This window comes from Lagopus leucura, unplaced genomic scaffold, assembly GCF_019238085.1.
Source record: "Lagopus leucura isolate 7727_CA_CO unplaced genomic scaffold, USGS_WTPT01 Super-Scaffold_100012, whole genome shotgun sequence".
Lineage (NCBI taxonomy): Eukaryota > Metazoa > Chordata > Aves > Galliformes > Phasianidae > Lagopus > Lagopus leucura.
This window is the reverse complement of record NW_024962267.1, coordinates 4,180,710-4,198,831: the sequence shown is the minus strand read 5'-3', so window position 1 is coordinate 4,198,831 and position 18,122 is coordinate 4,180,710. Positions and strand designations below refer to the sequence as shown.

General features: G+C 42.2%; 1 long non-coding RNA gene across 1 annotated transcript; it reads right to left on the bottom strand.

The window, feature by feature from the left end:
• Positions 1-3,306: 3,306 nt before the first annotated feature.
• LOC122181667 lies at positions 3,307-4,846 on the bottom strand. The gene is made up of 3 exons (XR_006179539.1): positions 4,716-4,846; positions 4,039-4,081; positions 3,307-3,798 (listed from the first exon to the last, which is right to left on the bottom strand). It is a non-coding gene; the product is annotated as an uncharacterized LOC122181667 (long non-coding RNA).
• Between the last annotated feature and the right edge of the window lie 13,276 nt (positions 4,847-18,122).

Here is an 18,122-nt window from a genome sequence, read left to right as displayed (position 1 = left end):
AAACTATGTTTCCTGAAGCCTCTTTCCCTACAGACATGTCCTGGGCTTCTTAGCCCACTTATCTCCTAGCACTTCCACTACTCTGTGAAGCCAGACAAGCAACATCTGGGCAACGATTCTTTTTCACAGGGCTGACCAGAGGGTGCAAGACATGACCAGCTCACTGACCAGGTGGCTGATGCCTGGCAGAAGTGACTGGAGCCCACACATAGTTGCCCTTCTTCAGTGGGAAGCACTAACTGGGCACTTTTCTCCTACCCAGCTGCTGATTTTTCCATGAAATTTGTAGGAACTTAAATATATTCCCATTCTCCATACTCAGTAGAAGCAAATTACTGCTTTGTCTTACAATAATAATTTCAGCTGATACAGCATGATAGCTTTCTTAGGAAATAAGATTATTGGCTTGAAATTAGAAGCCAGTTGTATTGCTTTTTGAATACAGGAGGTTATTTCATTCTTATCAAGACCAGTAAGGAAGTTGTTTGACTGTAGGTCAACACAATACAGTAGGATGTTGGATTTCAGACTCCACTGCAGATAAAGTGCAAGTTCACATTGGCAGGAGGAAAAAAAAAAAAAAAGGAAAAAAAAAAGGAAAGAAAGCTTTCTTTGGCTTGCGTTGTTCTTAGTACCTCCTAAATCCACAATAAAAGGATTTTTCCTGAAGCATTTCTAACACAGCAAGTACTGCACACCAGCTATAAGATAAGCACCTGCTTTTCCTCTTGCTAGTATTGTTGCACTCTACTGGGCAGCACTGTGGGGACCAGTCTTCACAGGTCCCACAGCCTGCTGCAATCACCTCTCATTTCACCGCCCATTGTCAGACTGCACCACCTCCTAAGCACACAGGACATTAGAGGACAACTAGAGGACAACCCACTGGTTTTGCAGCCAAAGCAAGAAATAGACCAGGCCTGAAAAACCGATTTCCTGGCAAAAAGCAACAGTCGTATGGCAGAAATTGCTACATGATATAGAAACAGATCCTACCCACCCTAATTGCCAGAGCCAAGCACTGTTGCTTTACACATTGCCCATATTTCTTTTCCTTGTTTCTGCACAACTACCATGGAAGGCTGTCAAGCCTCAAATGTTTGTTCAAGACCAAAGAAGATAAGCTTGTGTTCAGAGCAACTGAAGGAATGCAAAAACAAGCCAATACTCTTTTAACCACCAAATTAGCTATTTCACACTGATGGGACAATGATGCACACCATGCACAATACTTCTTAATAAAATATTTTAACAGAGCTCCGTGATGGACTTCCCTCACGCACTTTAGCAACATGCTCAGCAACCCTGTGACAGCCAACAGCCACGCTGCCAGAAGATTTGTTAGCCATCTGTTCAGAGGTGGCTAAATTTGAGAGCTGGCAAAGGTGTCCTGGATGGCCACAAAGCCATTAGCGCTGTGCTGCCTCCACCACCAATCAGCCCTAGAAGCATTCCTCAATTAGCTGCCAGGTTTGAACTGAGGGTTGCCTATCCTATGGATGGTACTCTGTACACCACTCCTACCCCTCCTGTTTCAAGTAGGACATGATTTATAAACAATGTAAATCACCTCGTGCTCCTCTTCCCACTGCGTTTCACTATTAAAAAAAAAAAGTGCTGCAGAGAGACCACAGAAGCATCTCAGAACTATTATTCCAGACTTCTCAAGTATTTACTTCAGTTATGTTTTACTTCTACAAGTGCAATGTGCTAGAGAGATGTTTTAGCTGGTGGGGATCAGACACCCCTCCCTTCATCCCCACTCCTCTCAGAGGCACAAACAAAATCTATTTAATGAACTTCAGCACCTGACAGTCACTGAAGCTGCTCCCACTTTGAGCAGAAGCCAGTGTGGACTCCATCTTACTTGCTTGTTGGGAGACAGACTTTACTTATGGACAGATTCTTCTATGCAAGCAAGTGCAACTATAGATAATTACAAGCAGTGCTTTTTTCTTTATTCACAATTAAAATAAACCAAGATTTAAAAAAGAAATAACATAGAGGACCTACAAGCTGACCTGAAGTTTGAACATTCTCGCATCCTGGCTCTCCTGTAAAAACAGCAGGCTTGAAAAAGGACAAAGCAGCAGTAAAGCTGTTTCCATCGCTCCACCGGCGCAGCCAGACCTGTAGCAGGCAGATCCCACAGCAGCCTCCTCTGCCACCCACTGCCTCCAGCTGGCTGATGCACATCAGCCTGCAAAGCTAGACTTTTCTGAACTATTGCTGCAGGAGTATCTAGATATAAGCATAGCACCTATGTCAGATTGTACATTACAAAGTGACATTGCAAGTTATTTCTTGTTATTATTTCTATAGTACTCCAAAAAGACAAACCAGAGAGTAATTATGTCAATCTAGGTTTTATTACATCTAGTAAAGTGACTCGTTGACAAAAATTATTGGACTAATTAGGTCACGTCTAAAGAAAAGCTGTGCACTCACTACACCAAGACTCAAACTACTGGAACAATGTTTCCTCCACAGCACTCCTCCTTCCATCAGTATTTCAAGCATTCAGAATTTATTTTTATCCTCTACAGTAAGTACGTGAATGATGCCTCTGCCACTCCCTCCACCCAAAGTACTGGACTCAGGTTACACAGGGAAATCTAACTCTTATTTACTAAGCTTCATCTTCCACCCTGCATTTAACGTACGCTCTTAGGGTAACTTCTTTAGATGTTTTTTCTTAATATTGACAGGCATGGGAAAAAAGAATTCTAAATATCATTACATATGAATCATGATCACAAAAATAATTTTCCTAAAGTTCACAGACATATTTTCACCCTCAAATATTAAAATATCAGCCTAAAATGCCAAAATTTGGCAAAGCTGTAAGCATCTGAAGAAGTGATCTTTCACAAGTACTAGACAACATTCATTGAATTTAGGTGTCAGTTGTAGATAGATGATTGTGTTAGACACATAATTGCATAAATACCTTTCTATTTTGCAAATCATCACAATTAGTAATGCAGTTCTCATGCTTCAACTTTGGAAAAAAAAAAAGTGACTGAAATTAAGCACTCAAGATGAAAACACGCAGTTGGCAACACTGCCCTCACCACAAGTTGGAACTAGATGGTCTTCAAGGTCCCTCCCAACCCAAGCTGTTCTATGATTCTGTGATAGTAGAGAACATTAGGAAATATGTGCTCATATTCACTGTTAGAAACCGCATACCTACAAAGTTCTTCTGACACCTAAAATTCTCTTGTTCTTGATCAGAAAAGTAAGCATGCTCTACTTTACTAAAAACACCATTGTTTTGTTTGTTTTTTAAGATATTTTACTGTTATTATGCCCTACGATATTCTTTATCCTCTTCAAAATATACAGCTGCACACAAACAAACAAATATTCCTAGTTTTAATTGCACAAAGAAATCATCTGCCCATGGCCATTTTCACAAGTGGTTTCTGCCACGTATTTGATACAAAAATGAACATTTGACATTACTTTGTGTTACTAATCACTACAGAGAGACAAATTTTCTCAGGGCCAGAGGAGAAGACAAATCATTCTCAAACTCCCAAATACAGTGAGGTTAATTAAGTGCTAATTAAAATATTTTAACAGTCAAGTTTGCTTAATCTTAAGAAGCCCTCCAAAACACGGGCAGCTTTCTTAAGATAAACTCTCCCCCTTCACCTCACTATATTCAAGCTGAACATGAAACTTGAGAGTGAGTCTTCTTTATGTGGCAGGACTCCAGCTCCACAAAGGACATATTTAGAAGCAGTACTCTGGTGCAAGGACAAAGATATCACCCAGGTGTCCAGTAGCAACCTGTCACAAGAGTAAGAAGCCCTGAGGCTCCATAAAAGCAACTCAGGTCTTCCTGTTCACTCAATACATAGATCCAATAGCAAAATACTGTTTGTTGTAATCGTTAGTTTGCACAGTGAGGCAATTCAGGCATGGATTTATGATCACCGAAAATGATGGTTGCACACAACAAGACAAGGAACATGTGCTCATACAGTGTACTGTGCCCAAAGAACACTTATTTCACAGAACAGCACTCACCGTACCCAGGAAGCTGGTTCATCAGTACATGTGAGTCAGGTGCCTGTTCAAAAGAATTCTGAGTCACTGCTGGACTCTGGCTCATGCTCACAATATGCACAGGCAGCACAGGAAATGCATTCTTAGCCCAAGAGTAAAGTAAGCATCTTCAGCCCAAAGTCAGTATTACATATTTTATTCTTAAAAAAAGAAAGAGAACCAAGCAGGGAAGAGATCCAAACAAGCTCAGCAGTTCTGAGTCTTCCTTCTCAAAAATAGAGCTACTACCATGATATTTCTCATCAAACAAAGCAGTTTTTCTGCAAGCTGGCTAGTTAGCCAACACATGTCACTGTGCTTGGCCCAGTGACCCCAGCCTTTCCACAACTGTCTCAAGAAAGCAGTGCTATAGACACCTCTCATTATAGAAGGCATACTGAAACATTTTCAAAATTCATTCAAATAAAACAGACAGCATCATACTCTGGATATCTGAAGATAGAAGAAATATAAACTAACATCCTATCAATTAATCAAGCTATTAAGATGCCAAACTTGAAGCCCACACAAATTCGATAACAATCACATCCACAGAAGGAATTCAGCATTATCATAGACTATATCCTGTTATAAGGCTGCAGTTGTCATATAGTTATCACATAAAATAATAACATAATTCAATGTTGCTAAACAGCTACCTATTCCCCAGGTTTCAGAAGACACAAATACAGCAAACGAGTACAGCATTATCTTCAGCAAACATCAAGTTCCCATCTGACTCCAGAACAGTCCCCAACTATCCTGAATTCCTATGGTATTCACACAGCATTACAGCATCTCATCTTGCACTGCTCCTTTGTACACCCTCTTAACCCTTTACTTTACACGTGGCTGGACTAACTGATCTTAGGGGGTCTTTCTGAATCTTTGCAATTCTATGATTACAAGAGGGAACCCTAATACCCAGACCAAAGCACTAATGCTGTAGACTTCCTGAACACACCACAGCTGGAAACATAAGAGAAAAGTATAACTCTTATACTCACAGCAGTACAGAGCAGCAACCCAGACCAACAAGTACTTTATAACCACCACCACCTCTTTTCCCCCTTAAAATAAGACAGGTTTGGATGGGTATTCCAATCAGTTTCCTCAGTAACTACCCACAGGTGATACAGGGTTTAGAGGTGCTGCCACAGCAGATAGGAACCAGCTGTGTTCAGACAGGTGTGACAACAGGCCACTGCTTGATGGGCTGCACTTAGGCACCTTGCTACAAGTCAGCTGTACTATGTGACGTGGGACAAGAGCTCCTTCAGAAAGAGGAACTAGGGGGTATAGTGACACTGCTATTCTTAGGGGACTAAAAAGGTCATTATTTAAAAAGAGAAGAAAGAAGTATGACTCAGAAGCTAAATAAAACCATAGGGAAGTTTGACTGGGCCTTAAGCATAAACGAGGAAAAAAGCAGTTTACAGAAAGGATTCCTTACACCAATCTTGCCAATAGAAAGCTATGTTTGGAAGACATGCTGTAACAACTACTTTGAATCTACTACTATCCTATAGAACTATTGTTAAAGCTACATATTAACGCCTGGTTAAGTTATGGAGTAGCATCAGATTTCCCTACAAAGGCGCCCACTCCTCCCTTCCACCTGAAGGCACTTTACTGGGAAGCAACAGCAGTCAGCTCCCTACTCTGCAAAGCTTACCAAATGACTTTCCCCTTCCTTGTGGGGAAGACATAGCTGACATTCACTAACTAATAACTGTACTGACTAACTAACGAAGGGTTTCCACTGATAAACTATCAAGCTGCAAGGCACAGCTTGCGGCTAATCAAGCACCCTGTACTTCAGCCTGCAGAGGTTGCTTTCTGGAAATAACATTGCTCAGCAAGCATTGTGCTGTTCTCTTCACGCAAATGATGCAGTCAAGACTTTCTCTTGGAATACGACCACCACTTCCTTCTCTGAACCACAAAAGAAGGCCAAAAGAAAATTTCACTTAAGCTCAAACTATTAAAAAAAGAAATAAAAATCTCTTAATGAGCGGCCTTCTGCAACTCTTGCGGAGAGCTCATGGTACCAAAGTGAAGTTTGCTATTTTGGTTTTTTTGGAGGGAAGAATCTTGGTTAATATAATCCAAAGGAAATGCAAACATTCTTGTTCCCAAACTGTGGGTACCTGAGGGAATATTCTGTTCGTGGGAGTTATATTAATGAAGGGATCATAATGGTTAGGATGCAGATCCTGTGGGTCCCTTACAGTTTCACCCTACCAGTAACCTAACTATGATCCTTACCACAGTCTATGACTGTAAACAGAGACATTGGCAGCTGGCATTCTTTTGATTGAGAAAATATAAGTCATCAATAATGCAGGGCATATCCTATAACACAGAATAGGTTATCCCTAACAATGCCTATGCTCACCAATAAATAGCCGTTCTATAGCTACCTTGTGTCAGCTGCCCCTTGACTTTGCATCCCTTGCATACAGAGAACTTTCTTGGAGCGAAGTGAAATTGTTGGTATGCACCAACAGAAAGTTTGGAGGGTTTTTAACACAGAAGGAGTTTAGGGCTATCTTTCCTCAAGTCAGTGCCTGCAGTACCAGCAACAAAATTGCTTTTTTTCTTCCATAGGCAAACAATGGACATAATGGCAGTCTGCACAAGAGAAGCTGCATGGGAAATAACTGCTTGGTCTCTTACATCATTCGGTTTCATTCATTACTGGTACTTTTGATCAGGCAGCAGACTTTAAACAAACAAAAATATCTTTCATGTAAAGAGCATTATACATCTGTAAGCTTTTAAGCTTCCACAGTATCCTGTGTCAACTGTATAAACAGTTTCAAAAAGTGATTAGACATATTCTTAGAGTACAAATCAACCAGTGGCGGGTAAAACTTAGCAGCCCATGTGCCACACTCATCCTGCAAACCCTTTCTGCTGCTGTTTGCTTCAGGCTGGGGAACACAAAAGGAGAACTACGTAGTTTTTTTTGTTTTGCATTTACATTCCTTCCCTGATATCTTCTGCTGACCACTGCTGGGAAAAAAAAACCTACGTAAGTCTTTTCATCCTGTGGCCATTTCCATATTACTGTTCAGCTTCTCTTTCAGCACTGCTTGCTTGAGACATATGTCAGTTGGGAACAAGGGAGCCAGCCTCCAGCCCAGTGGAGCTGTGGAACGGAACTGGCTGTTGGCACTCTGGGCATGCCACGTCACCTGGGCCTCTGGACAAGGTATCACTCAACAATGCTCACCTCTGGCACCAGGCCACACAGTATAAAACATGCAAGACAAAATGAGCCAGAGAGAAAGGATCTGAAGAGAGCATGTGCAGGATGAGGTACTTTTAACTTCTGCAAAGCAGGAGCTGACCCAAGTGAGTGGACACAGAAAGCAGGACTGCCGATGTACATCAGTCTGGCTCACAGTACTGAGCTGACTAATCGGGGAAACTGCATCAAATATAGAGGGCCAAGAATGAAAGCTGAGCTTCCTGGGAAATGAGAATGAATGATGGCTCCCTTCAAGCCAGTCCAATCCAGCTTTCCTCCAGTCATTGTCTTTTGGATGGCATCAGATATAAGTGCCTGCAGAAGTCCATCTGTTGCATTGCATAAGCTGCATCTGAATGACCTCAGTGTCCATGCCAAAATGGTTTCTAATTCCCCTCATTAAGCCAAACTCAGCTGCACTATGGAACAGGACGATAATTCCGCTGATACCAGATAGGAGTGCTCCACTCTGAACATATAAATGGTCAAGTGTAAGAAAAGGCAACCATATGTCACATTGAGCTTTGGAGATCTGAGACATGGAAAAAGGAAATGTCTTTGTTTGGATGATACTAAATAGTTGTCTAACTCAGCTGCAAGATTCACAGTTCATCTACCCAAATCCTTAACTGCAGAGCTGGAGTTCCTGCATGAAGGACGTTTCTTACAGCATTCACTGCGGTTCAGTGGCATGAATCCTATGCTATCTTAACTAAACTAAGCCATGGATTTTGCATCTTTAGTTATTAAAAAGAGAGAGAGATGTTTGAAATCATTATAAATAAAACATCTTTCAGTTATGATTCAGAATCGGGATACTGGGATATGCAGTTAATATAATACAAAAAGACAAAACAATGAGCTTGTGTTATAAACTTTCATTTTTAAGTAAGTGCAGGTAAATAGGAATGCATTACATTAAATAGATTATGCTAGATATCATTCTAAATAGTTTTCATTTAGTTCATAACATATAGAGATCTAGGAAGTATCTTTTCTTCCTCTTTCCAAACCACTCTCTCCAAGAATAAACAAGCACAAAAGCCATCTCTTACACAGCTGGTGGTCTATTGCTATTATTCCTACATCAGTTCCCACATTAAGTCTGTGCAGTAATTTTATTTTGGTCCAAAGGCTGCCTTGTCACCAGTCAGCAGTACTGTTCTTTTAATGATTAACTGAATTAATTAGCAACAGTCACAGCTGAAAGCTGTGGAACAAGTTGCCACCACAAAGGCTGTATTTTAAACTATGAGAGCAAACAGTTACAGTTTATGTGAACACTGGTTGAGATAAGAATGTGTATAGTGCTTTAAAAAAAAAAAAATAAAATAAAAAGTTTTAATTGGCTTTGCTACTTAAAAACCAGTTTTCAGGGAAGATGCAGTAAGAGATCAAAGCATACTTAAAAACCCACATAACAGCCCCAAGGATAATAATTTGCTAATATAGCTCCAGCATCTTAAGGGCTCCTTATTGCTACTGTGGCCATAGGTCCTAAATCAGACCAGACTGCACCAAAGATGTACCAAGCAGCTTTTGAAAGCCAAATAGATAAAGCTATTTAGTATGAAATCTCTGATGAACTTTTACAGGAAACAAACAAACAAAAAACTATAAAGGCAACACCGCTTTGCAAATCTGTTAAAGTAACCGTATTCATCAACAACTATTTACTGACAGCCTACACCTATTCGGCACCAAACACAACAGGGCTATAGTCCCTAACTGATTCCTAGATGTTAGGGTAATACAATTTTTAAGAACTAAATCCTATAAAAGGGAAGCAGGCTTTTCTTGATGTAGAAATTTTGTATTTCTGTCTGCAAAACAGAAAAAACACAGATTTCCTAGAAATACCTGAAGTTCATCTGCCAGTTACTCACAGACAGCACTGTAGCTACATGAGTTGCAACTCGTTTGAGTTGCAGCTCCCACACTGCTGTGTGACACAGCATTCTGCTGCTTCTGTTTCTCATTTTCTTATTCAGCACAATGAGAGTGTTGGTAAAAACTCTCACCCCTAGACAGTGCGATACAGATTTGTTCAACTAGCTGCTGGTCTTACATGTCTGGAGGTGCTATATTACTGCCTCAATAACTTGCAGGTTGTCTGTCTAGCATATGACGAAGACAGCATTCAGTTGAAGAGCAGCTTTCCTTCCTACATGTAAGCATGCCCAACCTGCACATCTTGCCTCTCCTTTCATGTTGGTGCAGGGCTGGAAATGAATGTTTAAACCAGAACTCTGTCACTCAGCTGAGCTCCAGATTCGCCCCAGGCAGCTTTCCATGGGCAAGCTGGACGCTTCACTCAGCAGCCACCTCCCAACTTCATGCACTAACATGGTCCATGCTGCCTGGTGCCTGCCCAGCCTCACCAGGCTCCAGCCACATGCTGCTGGGAGCACGCAGCCCTGCAGTGAGATGTTCTTGAGGCTAATGATACTAACTGCTAATTTAATCCCCAATGGCTGTACCATTTGGTAGGCCCTACATACCACCCTCCCACCTGGCAGTGATCCTGAGTACAAGCTAATTTACACCCTCAGTATAACAGCTGTGTCTTTTGCTACTCTAGAATATGCTACATGCAACTGAAATAGAAGTCCAGCAAGACACTGTTCGCGATCATCTTGTAAAAAGAGTGAAAGCAGGAACAAGAAAGAGATAATTTAAATTGCTACATGTCTGGTTTTGCTTCCAGTCCTCCCCGAGCCCAGGACAGTCTCCATGCTGTTAAGTATTTCTTTTCTGCGTGCCACTGGAAGTAGCCCAGGGCTGAATAGAGATGCAGAAGCTCACTTGCAAAACGTATTTGTGAGATTTAAAACATTTTTCCTCTTTCTAAAGAGGATGTGCCTTACCAAAACAAAAAATTATCCTTAGTTTGTCATTCCACAGCCATGCAGAGCAGGATTTAGCCTTGTGTTGAAATTCTCAAAGCAGCCCTTACAGCTGAAACCTGCATAAACAAATTGCAGGGGAAAACATGCCCATTATTCCTTGTTCCCCACCTCCTGCCGAAAAACTCTGCAACACGTTTCTCAAAGTCCTGTGCCTGGGGTCACGCAGTTGCTTCACTCTGCTTCTTGGACACACCTTGTGGTTTACATAAGGCCATGCGTGCCAACTGCACACAAAAATGTATTCCTTGAGGGCAGCCAGGCTGTCTTTGCACTACAGCGTTATGCCACACTACCTGAGGCTCAGCTCACCAGCCGTGCTCGTGCCAGCACACACATGGGTCAGAATGGCCCGAGAGAAGGACATCAGCAACACTGCCTCTCACCTGCAGCACCAGCTGAAGCAAGCACCAGGCCATAGTGTGAGCCTGCAAAGACAGACCGTCCAGGAACATATATAGCAGGATTACCCAGCACCCTCACATGACTTGACTTCCTTTAGGGATTTGCTGAAGCTCTCAGCAGTCCCCAGAGCCGGTGGTGTCAGGGAGCAGCTGCTCAGCATGCTGCTCACTGTGCAGAGCCATTACTCACACCCATCTACCTTTGCCTCCTCACCGCGCCCTGTGCAGTCATGCTGCCAGCTCATGTCTGAATCAGGCAATCCAGATGAATTCATGGTTGCTAGGCCAGGTTTCCCTTTTTTAACACAGGGATCCCAGCCAGCTCAAGGTACGGGAAAGTGCTTTGCACTGCTAAGCAGTGTCTCCATCTCCACAAGTCCCCTCCCACACAGCAGACTTGTGGGGCGCAGTAACGGAGCTCCTCAGCTGAGTGCAACAGGCACATTTCTTCCTGCAGAGGGAACATTTTCCCCTCTCTTGGTTGCCAGCATCCCATCCTGCTTTACCTCTTCTGAGTGGCACAGACAGGGTGTGTTTCTTGTGGCTTTTACATGTCGAGCTCTGACAAATAGTACAACCGCCTTTTAACAATCCGAACATGAAGAACCATTTGCAACCAGCAAACAGACCAAATCTGTACTGTGCTCAGCTCTACACGCTTCCCCCTGTTCTTGCTACCACTACAACAGAGCAGCCAGTTTCTACAAAAGTTTGATCCCCCAGGGCCGACCATTCCTTACTGCAAACTCGTGCAGACCAAACCCTGCACACCAAAGATAAGAGCTGCACAAAGATGCTGCAGTGAGACAAGCCAAATTCACAGAGCTGTGAGTTCTGCATAAAAATATTTCCATTTTTTAATACCATGCAGTCAAATCCTGTTAGGTGCCACGTAAGTGGCAGTGCTTAAATAACAACTAGACATGAAACAAATAGCTTCACTCTTCAGATAAAACACAGCAAGATGTGCGATGTAAAATTGATGGCAGTGTGTTACTGATCCAGCTCTTTCAGTCCAAAAGGGGAACTGTTACTAACTGAAATAGATTCCCAATTACTAGGATCTATTAAAGGTCTGCCGCTGTCAGGACTGTCAGAGGCAGCAGGCTCTGGACACAGTGATCGCAGAAAGATTTTCAGTCATTTCCTGGTAAATATTCTCTGCCTACTGACAGCATAGAAAGATACCAAATCTTAACAGGAAACCTAGCCATGCTGTCATGTTCCTTTTTTAAAAATGGGAAAGAACATCATTTCTAATTAGAGAAATCTGTGGCAGTAATTTTAAAGGAAAAAAGTTTTCTTTTTTTTTAATATATATTTTTAAATGGTAGCATTTTAGTATCTCCTCATTACAATATGCTTATCTAACTCTCCTATTGTTATTAATGCTTACACTAATTTCAGAATTCCTTCTAATTACAGTGTATTACACAATTTGTCACTTATGTCTGCTACATTGTTAACTGCGCTAAGTATCAGATAGTCACCAAGGCAGATGATCTAATGGTTCCCTTTGGTTTTTATCTTCAAAAAAAAAAAAAGAGAAAAAAAAAAAAAAAGATGAAAGGTCGCTGAACTGAACTGGCTCAAACACGTTTCGCAGCACAGCCCTTCCAGCCGCTGCGATTTTTGAAAGATTTCAGCCCCTGGCTGCACAGTTACGCCTTTGTTTACCACATAGGTACACTGGGACTTTCCTTGTAGCCCACGCAAGTCCCAGCACTGCGAGGTGGGACAAGACAGAGCCTGCCAGAGTTTGAGGCTGAGAGGCAGGAGTGGGGCTAAGCCAGTCAGTCCTGGAGTCAGCCCCAGCTCGCTCTCACTTCCAGTGCCATGCACCGCTCCCATTCCAATGACTCAGTGCTTCGCCCACTGCCGCAAGAGGCTCTCTGTGCAGCACTGAGGGTCCTGTCCAAAGTGCAGACAGACCAGGAGGGTGTCAGCAACTCTTTCCAGAGAGTGAAGGCTGCACCCAGCGCAGTCACAACTCTCACTTAGGATGTAATACTGGTTGGTAGGCACTAACCAGCTAACTGGTAACTAAAGGCAAGTGGCTTCTGCTGTAACAAACAAGAAAGCAACCACTGGATTACTAGATCATAGGACTTAGGGGCCCTGCTAGATGAAAAACTTAACATGAGCCATCAGTGTGCACTTGCAGCCCAGAAGGCCAGTAGTATCCTGGGCTGCATCAGAAGGGTGGCCAGGGACAAAATTGTCCCTCTCTATTCTGCCCTCATGAGGCCCCATCTGGAGTACTGCATCCAGATCTGGAGCCCCTAATATAGGAAAGATGTTGAGCTCTGGGAAAGGGTCCAGAGAAAGGTCTCAAAAATGATCAGAGGGCTGACGCACCTCTCCTATGAAGGCAAGCTGAAGGAGCTAGGCTTATTCAATATGGAAAACAGAAGGCTGTTGGGAGACTTCATTGTGGCCTTGCAATATATAAAAGCAAATCATAAACAGGAAGGAAATCATTTTTTTTTAGATGTGTAGATAGCAACAGGACAAAGAGGAATGATTCTAAACTAAGGGAGGGAAGAATTAGATTAGATGTAGGGGGAAATTTTTCACTGAGGGTGGTGAAATGCTGGAGCAGGCTGCCCAGAGAGGCTGTGGATGCCTCGTCCCTGTGGGTATTCAAGGCCAAGCTGGATGGGGCCCTGGGCAGCCTGGTACTTGATCTATCACTTGTCAATCCTGCCTGCTGCAGGTTTGATGATTCCTGAGGTCCCTTCTGACTCAAGCTATTCTATGATTCATAGTCTAAATCTGTCAGAGGTAGTGGAGTACAATAAAAGCAAAGCTGAGAAAAGTCAGGCATTTCCTTAGAGCTAGGAAGGAGGTGACACATTAGCAAATGCACAGCATAGAAGCTGTGAGTAACCAGGGAATAGAGCCATTTCCATGGTCTTTTCTTTCACAGCCTAGGGAAAGAGATCAGAGCTGACTGTCTGGCCCCACTCCACCAACCAGAACAAGTCCAAAGACGCTGTGCTATTTCCAGTCTGTACAGTGATGCTCCCAAATGGACACTGATACCCTAAACAGCCAAGGGTCTGGCCCACAAGATCAGCAGGGAAGGCAGTCATACTCAGCAGTCACTAACAAACACTAAGGACACTATTGCATTATTTGTCCAAATACCAAGGGAGAAAGGAAATGTTTCCTAAAAACCAAATAAGGGAATTCTTCTTAAAAAATACATCCAGCATCTTTTGGCTTGACAAGAAGTTACACTTCTCTCTGACATACTAGTAATTTCAAGTTAGTTGAGTGTCCCACTAATGCCGTATGCAGAACACATCAACTCCAGAGCTCTTCCAGGCAGACCATTACTGGGTGTTGCAGCAAAAGTGTCCAAGTTTCATTAAAATTGTAACACAGATCAACCCTGTGTGCCCAGAGTTTTTGTACTGTCATGTTGATGCTCCTCAGTCTCTCCCAGATTTGCTCTCTAACAATTCTGCCTTGACAAGCTACCCTTCCCCCCCTGCCCGCCCCCCCCGCTTAATGTGTTCCTCACTTATCTTGTCTTGAGGTGCATCTGCTCTTCTGAAAATAAATAAATAAATAAATAAATAGCTCTGTTTAAGTAAAAACAATCAGGCCTTATTCACCCAATAATGGCTGTTTTGATTAATATACATTGTACAATGCAGACTGTTGCATTCTTGCAACATAAGCCACTTCTCTGACTCTTCTGCGCTGCATCCATATGTGGGACGATTAGAACAATGGCCTCATTGTGATGACACAGCTTTGGCCTTGTGTTGCAAAAAAATGAAGAGAGCTTCCAGAATTGCAGAAAGATCAAAGGTTGAAGGCAGGCACTAATAGCCTAATAGGCAGAGGTCTAAAAGTCAGCAAACTCCCTAACCCTGGAGGAGAAGTCTTTGTAACCTTGCTGCTGTTTTTGGATTACTGCTGCATACGTATTTCTTCTCAGCTGGCAGCCCACATTTTTGTGGCAGATGCCCAGATTCCTTTATTTCTTTCAAGTGGAAAAAGAAAAAGAAAAAGAAAAAGAAAAAGGAAAAAAAAAATGAAAAGAAAAGAAGATAAAAATAAAAGAAGGGGGGGGGGGGAGGAAAAAAAGAGAAAAAAAGAAAAAAAAAGAGAAAGAGAAGAAAAAGGAAGATGAAAAGGAAGAAGAAAAAGCAAGATTCTCCAGTAACAACTGAAGCGCTCCCATAGCACATAACTGCACATATATGCTTCCACTGTCTGTTTTTAAGCTGTTCAGGAAATAGCAAGCTATTATTTTTTGCTGCAAAGCTTTCCTTGCAGCATTAAGGTGTTAATGTTACGCTGTCATAGGCGCTACTTGCTCTCGATGAACTGAAGTGTTTAGATGACTTCACCTGCAAGCTTCCTGAATTCTGTACTGCATTTTGTAAAATATTCCTGCTTTTTGCTGATCAAATAAGCTGTTTTTGAAACATTACTGTTTAAGTTTTACAGTTGAAGTTATTATTTTACCATTGGCTTTAAGTCAAGCCACTGTTTTGCACAGAAGTAAACACACGTGCTGGCTCAATTTTGTATTTGAAGTAAATGTCACCGATATTCACAAGAATATCAAAAGGGGGAAATGCTATTAGTCCACATAATAGACAGTAAGACATTCAATTTTGTAAGAGGAATGTTTCTTGATTAAAATATCTCTAAAAGCTGTCATTCTCATATCATGATCGAGCACATTTTGAAAGTGTAAATCCAGGTAATCCATGCACACTATCTGTAAGACTTCCATCAAGGAGTTTGGCAGATGCACCCCATCTAGCTAGGGAAGAACAAGTTTAGAAATTTGCTGCTCTTTGTTGTGACCACGCTTAGTCAAAATTGGCAGTAGCTAACAGAGCAAGTATTGGTGAAAGTACTCAGGCTGAACAGCTAACACAATATTACACCAAGGAAGACAAGGAAGAAGACAAACACGCAGCTATCTGCTCTCACACACATCAATCTCAGTCTCTTTGATGACTCAGCCAGCACTTAGCACTTCATCTATGATAAGCAGCGTATAATCTTGCTGCACAATAGTGTAGCCTGTTATTTCTATAAGTCTTCCCCTCTCAGAAGTTTTACACAACCATGAAGCAGTGTTGTGGAAAACATGCTGGCAGCAATACAAAGATCCCACTGATGTGAAAGCCAAAGCCTTTTTCTAAGCTGGGTGGTCAGGCTGCCAAGTAATGCTGTTTGTTAACGCTGAACACTGTTCTTCTGTGTGTGATTGTCAAAGCTAATGCAGTGTTTGATGAAGCAATATGGAACATAACAAGCAATGTTTGAATGAAGTAACCTATACATTTTAAACTATGTTCTGCTAGCTGAAATATAATTCCCAGTTCACAATATGCAATGCTAGAGATATGGAACAAGTAAACTGTTTGCATATATCAAATCAAAACAATTTTCAAATCAGATAGGGTTCAGATCTCTCTGCCTGGGAAGCCACCAGCAGGGATCATACGGGAGATCAGTGAAGGTGCATAGCTCCTGATTTACATTTCCCATAGGTCAGAGGAGGCAGCAGTATTGTTACAAGGCCTTGCAAGATTGGCCACATCCCAGATTTTGCAGGAAACCTCCAAGGGGGAAGAAAAGCGTGGAGAGCAGGGAAAGCCTGAGTAACCTTCTCAAGATATTTCCTCGCTTGCTTTAACCCACCCTTTAATGCCCCCATTCAGGCTGCATGAGTCATGTTGCCTTTCCCCACTTGCCCCAAAAGCCCAGTGCTCTACCGGCACCAACACAGGCACAGCCAGGGCTGCTGGGACACAGTGGGCACGGAGCATGGCTCTGTGCTGCTGCTCTCCCTGGCTCCTGTCCAGCAGGATAGGTGACAAGCCTTTAGCTGTGCCCAGTTCACACAGCTCATGCTAACTTCGGAGCTGGGTTAGCACCAAAAAATGCTTTTGCCCAAAACCTAGGCTGAATATGGCACAGATGGAACATCAAAACATTCCAAAGTTTTGTTCTCACAAAAGAACTGATGCCAGAACACCAGAAACGTCCCAAGAAATAAAAAGTTTTTCAAGTTCAGGTTGAGTACTATTTCCAGAAACAAGAACCAGGAGCAGATTTTTAAGGTAACATTTATAAATCTACAGTGCAGCCAAGTGGACACTTTTGAAAGTACTTACTCATTAGTCAGATTGCCACAATAGCATTGTTTGTGCAAGGGAAGATGCCATGCTCCAGCAGAGAGAAAATACAAACACAGCAGACATATTTTGACATTTCAGTTTCACACAAAAGAAAGCTCAGGCATTGCTCTTCTTGTAAGAAGAATGCATTGATGCACATAGGCATTTACAGAAGGATGTTCCTCTTCAGTAAATACTCACGAATGTTGGATGCAGACAAAGCCCATAACTGCCTTCAGGCAACCTTCATAACAGTGTTAGTCTGCAACGTGCCCACTATTCCTGCTGCATGTTCTCCACAAGAGTGGAGAACATCTTCACTGCCTGGAAAGACTGACATCTTCACTGCCTGGCAAGATTGTTCAAACTACTCTTCTGATTTTTCATGAAGACTGGTGTGCTTTACACAGACTCCAATTTCAGCCATCCATTTTCAGTGGTGTATATGAGAAGGAGTACAAACACAGGAGTATAACCACTGTTATGGCAAAATATGTTTTTCTCCCTGCTTTCAGGAGTATACAGCTCTGCTTTCACCTTCAATTGCCATCACCAGGGAGAAAGCCCAGCTTTCCAGAACGTCCTATTAAAACTGGCATAGCGATCCACACATTTGTGAATGTGAATGAACCAAGTATTGCTAGATAGCATCATTCAATGAAGCAATGTATACAATGTATTTGTTTTAAAAAGTAAAGCTATATTTAACTGTTTCCTTAACGACCCCCATGTGTGTGCAGCCCATCCTTCAGTTAAAAACTAACAGTACGAGAACAAATGGACACAGCAATGAAAATTTAATATTAACAGGATTTCAAGAGATTGTATATGACTGACTTACACTGGTCTTGTGTTAAGGACACAGGGCCATATCAACTCTGCCAGGTGAGCTGCTATCAATAAAAAATGGAAGAAAATGCCTGAGAGGCAGCAAGAAAACAGCTTGCTCTCACACATGTCACATGAAGGCCCCTTCAAAATGCTCAAACAACTGCTGGGCAACGTATCAGGCATACAGGACAGCAGCTGGTTCAGCAGCTTACTTATTTACCTTCTGCTATCAGTTCATTAAGCCTTGGTAGTATATTGGTTGAAGCTTGGCGTTTCTTTGAAGAACTGCTAATTACAACACAAGGTTATTATTAAGACCCCGCAGTGCTCCAAGAAACTTAAGGACATGCAAGCCAGGGATCAGCGAAAACGCACTTTCATCTTAAAGACTCCAACAGACTGCTAAATGATCTCCACGCTTCTCTCCACAAAACAGCAAGGATGCTTTTTCAGAGTTAGCATTCAAAAACATTATTTACAAAAAATGAAGTTCCACAACAGTAAAGCAAGT